Source organism: Hakea prostrata, chromosome 9 (assembly GCF_041222555.1).
Source record: "Hakea prostrata isolate BN-2017 chromosome 9, UWA_Hpros_2, whole genome shotgun sequence".
NCBI lineage: Eukaryota > Viridiplantae > Streptophyta > Magnoliopsida > Proteales > Proteaceae > Hakea > Hakea prostrata.
The window spans coordinates 27620124-27624759 of NC_142608.1; the positions used below are offsets into that span (position 1 = coordinate 27620124).

Here is a 4636-nt window from a genome sequence, read left to right on the forward strand (position 1 = left end):
TTTGGCCAAACTCAAACACAATCAACTAGAAGATATAGAACAATCACATTAATGAAATAAGCATGTTTCATCTACATCCCAAAGAAAAGGAACTAGCTACTCATTATCACAAAGTTCATAAGAAAAATAAAGATGAAACATAGGGAGAGAGAGAGATGTGGTATTCTTCTTCAGCAATGAGAGAGATGAGAGCCGCGTTTGCCGTTTTCTCTGTAGCTAGCTTCTATTTTTTGTTTTCCGTACACAATGAATTCTCTCTCTTTACCCGTATATTTGACCTTTATGCGTTCGGATTTTGGAAAAACTCAAAACTGGAAAGTTGTAGATATTTTCAATATGTTCCATATCATCTTGAATCACCACAATCCAAGCTCACACGAGAGAGATATGCACAAAATACTGAAGATAGGTTTGTTTACCCGATTTTCAGATTTATTACCAATTTTGTTCCTTAGACCTCCACCTGTTTCCAATTTGGCTATGATCTCACTTTTCATGATTTCTTGGGCAGAAAGATTGAAAGCCATGATTTAAAATCCACAAATATCTAAATTATTTGCCAACTTTACTCCATATTATCTCTAATAACCAAAATCACCTTATTCATGAAAAATACAAAAAATACTCAATTAGCTCTCTTTAATTAAATAAGTATGGGGAATTAAATCAAATAAATAATGGTAAATGCATGCTTATCAAATACCCCCACACTTGAGTGTTTGCTAGTCCTCGAGCAAAATGAAACAATAAATGCAATACGGGAAATAAATAAAGAAAAACTTAACTCACTTTCGTAGGAATCACGGTTGCACTTAGCATGTGCAACAAGCCTTTAAACCCCTAGGTTACCCTAGTGGACGAGTTGTGTCTCGCGAGTGTTTGCAGAGAATATACACACAAAATTCTTAAGTGCTCTTCTAATTATTCTGGAAATAGTAAGAGTAAAAAGATAAATTCCAAGACAAAGACACTCCATTAAAGATTGAAGAGAATATGGGCACCCCCACACTTAAGTTCTTTACACCCTCTCTTGAGTCTAGCTCTAGGCAAACAATTCAATCGAGAAGTCTCCTCTTATCTTTAGTCTACCAGTTCACCCTCAGATAAGACTAAACTAGGTACCAAATAATACCAAGAACTCAAGATCTAAGCAATATTGACCTTTTTAGACATTTCACCTTTATAAGCACATTAATTCACTTCTTTCTTTAATGCTCACAGTTCTAGTCCGTGCAATGTCTTGCCTCTTAAACTTTCTAGATGGCCTATATAACGAGTGTTGGGTCAGTCGCTCTCAAGTCAGATGGCCTTAAGGAACTAGGTGTAGAATACCCCTTGAACTTACTGACTCAAGCCAACTAGGCTACAAGCCAAGATTGGTCAAAAGACACCCCAACTGTTTGACGTGAGGCACGATGTTGGTGACATCGAGACCCAGTTACTAAGAAGGAGGTCTAACCTTTAAAGTTCAACATATTTTTTCTTTCTTTCTTTCTTTCTTTTTATTTTTTTTCACATTTTACTTCAATTCACTTCACATTTAAAAAGTCTAAAATCTGTCTCTACTTGTTACCATAAACACAAGGCAATACAAGATAACTAGATGGTCAAACCTTTTGGACTACTTGGAGTTCCTATTTTCCGATTCAACCTCAGTCTCAAAATGTAAAACCCATTACTATTCTCTCAAGAGGGTGTTCATTACATCAGATGGGATTTCTAAAACACTTAAACTCTCATTTTGTATCTAAGCAAGGAATTAAAACATTTATCTTACGAAAACCAGAAAAAATTGGGCACTTTTTATTTTTGTGACAATGCTCTACCAACTATCAACAAGTCTTACTCGAGTTGACACCCCCCCACACACACACTTAAATTATGCAATGACCTCAGTGCATGCAAGATATATAAAAAAAAAAAAAACACGATAGAAGCAAATAGAGGAAAGAGTGTACCCGATGTTTGAAATCATGATAGAGCACGCAACAGTAAAACCTAACAACAAACAAAGAAAAGAGTAGAAAAAGAACAAGAAATAACATCTAAACAAATGGGTTGCCTCCCATAAAATGCTAAGTTTAGAGTCTTCATCCAGACTCAGTGAGATGCAGCCAATGGAGGTGGAGGCTCAAATCTAAATGTGAATGGTGACTGTTCAAAAGAAGTGGAAGAGTCCAACAATGTGTTGACTTCCTCAATATTTAGGTTAGATTCCCCAAATGGCAAGTAATGTAGGGGATCATCAATAAGCATGTTTGGAATCTAATCAACCACTAACTCATCAATAAGGTTAATCGCAAAGCACTCTTCATCTGTATTTGAGCTTAAGGATGCATTGAAGATGTTGACTCTAAGTTTCTTATTGCCAAATGATATGTCCATGACACCCGATCTACAATTGATGCAAGCATTTGCAGTGGCTAAAAAGGGCCGTCCAAGAATGACTGGTGGTAACTTATTGGTAGTTGTATTGTCCATATCTAGGATAAAAAAATCAATAGGAAAATATTGATCCTCAACCTTTTCCAAAACGTTTTCAAGTAGCCCATGGGGCCTTTTGATTGAACGGTCTGCCAATTGTAGAATCACATCAGTGGATTTCAAATCTCCTAGACCAAACCTATCATAAACTGAACCGGGTAAAATATTCACACTGGCTCCCAAATCAAGCAATGCTTTACTTATGGATAAATCTCCAATGACACATGAAATTAAAGGTGTACTTGGATCTTTAAGTTTAGGGGGCATTTGGTTGGAAATTTCCGAGCTGACTGGTTCAGTTAGGTGCACAGTTTTAGGTGTTTGAGTCTTCAACATACGCTTTTGGGTGCACAAATCTTTTAGAAACTTAGCATAAGCTGGGACTTGCTTGATAGCATCAAATAGTGGGAGATTGAAATGAACTTGTTGGAATAAATCAATCATCTCCTACATCTTAGCATTCCTTCAAGAATCTGGAATTGAGGACTCAAGAGCTTCAGGGAAGGGGGCTTTGGGAGTGTAAGATTTAGGAGTAGGACCCTCTACAATCGGAATGATGGTCCTACTCCTAAATTGATGGGGAATATTCACAGGTGGTGTTTCTTTACTAGGCATGTGTGCATCATTGCCAGTCTCATGGGTCAAATCAACCTCCTCTCGACTCTCAAAATCAATGGGCAATGGCTTGGGAGTAGGCAAAGGTGCATAATATTCCTTCCCACTATGTGTCACAATAGAGATTGCTTGGAGTTGTTCTTTCCTAGACCCAATTTGATGATTAGGGTTACCTATTGGTTGACTAGGTAACTAACCAACCTCCCTCCTAATGATGTCATCAGCTAGTTGACCAAGTTGGGTTTCCAATTTGTTAATGGACTGAGAATGGAAATGCAACAATTGAGTGTTTTGCTCTAATCCACTAAGTGCTTTTAGTACATTATCCTCAAATGATGAATTATGTGAGGGTTGTGGAGATGATGGTTGCTCATTCCTGTAGGCATTTTGTTGCATATTAAATAGAGGTGGCCTATAAGGTATTTGATTGGAGGGATTGGGCATTGAGTTTCGCCATAAAAAATTGGGGTGGTTTCACCATCTTGGGTTGTAGGTATTGGAATACGGATTATTGCCCAATTTAGAGACTCCTTGGGCCAAATGTGCATGCTCCTTAACAAACTCAGGGTATTGTGTAGCCAAATAGCAATCATTGACATGATGGGATAGGCTAGAACATAAAGCAGATGCTTCAATTTGATTAGGTGGAGAGAAACTTGTAGGAAGTGGAGATGGGGTTTGTTGTCCTAATGACAAGAGATGATCCAATTTCTTTGATAGCAAGTCAACCTTAGTGCTCATCTCAATGGTAGGATTGATCTCATAGAGACCGCTCCTCTTTGGTTGCCCAATGGATGGAATCTCAGTCCTAGCTGCTGAAGCATGGTGTTGTGAGTTTTCACTAAGGGTCTCAAAAAGTTCTCATGCCTCATTCACATTCTTGTGCATGAAAGTCCCACCACAAGAAGAATCAACCATTTGCCTATGTCGGTCTCAAAGGCCATCATAAAACCATTGAGCCAATTGCCATTTAGGAATAGCATGGTGGGGGAACTTTCTAAGTAATTCTTTTAGTCTTTCCCAGGCCTCATGAAATTGTTCTCCTTCTTGTTGGGAGAAACTCGTTATCGCACTCCTAATGCTATTAGTATGGCCAATGGGGAGGAAATTCTTAAGGAACTCTTGTTGCATTTCTGCCCAAGTGGAAATTTTAACATTGTCCAAAAAATGAAGCCAATGCTTAGCTTTATCTTTAAGGGATAATGGGAAAAGAAGTAACCTTAAAGCATCAACTAAGAGGTTTTGAATTTTAACTGTGGAGGACACCTCTAAAAACTCATCTAAGTGCTTATATGGCTCTTCATTGGCAAGTCCAAAAAAATATGGTAGCATTTGAATCACACTAGATTTGATCTCATATTGAGCCGCCTCTATGTCAGGCAACTTAATACAAGAAACAAGAGTATATATTGTAGGAATGAAATGCTCACTCAAGGGCCTCATTGGAGGCTCATAGTTTGCCATGGTTCTTTGCCTTCTAAGGTTGGCCAAAGTCTCTTTTAACTCTAAGTCAAGTGGAGTCAACTCATGGTTTAGG

At 38.0% G+C, this 4636-nt stretch overlaps 1 non-coding gene across 1 annotated transcript; it reads left to right on the plus strand.

Annotated features, from left to right (window-relative positions):
* The first annotated feature begins 4075 nt into the window (after positions 1–4075).
* LOC149005079 (small nucleolar RNA R71) lies at positions 4076–4182 on the plus strand. Its single transcript, XR_016169995.1, has one exon. It is a non-coding gene; the product is annotated as a small nucleolar RNA R71 (small nucleolar RNA).
* Positions 4183–4636: the final 454 nt, after the last annotated feature.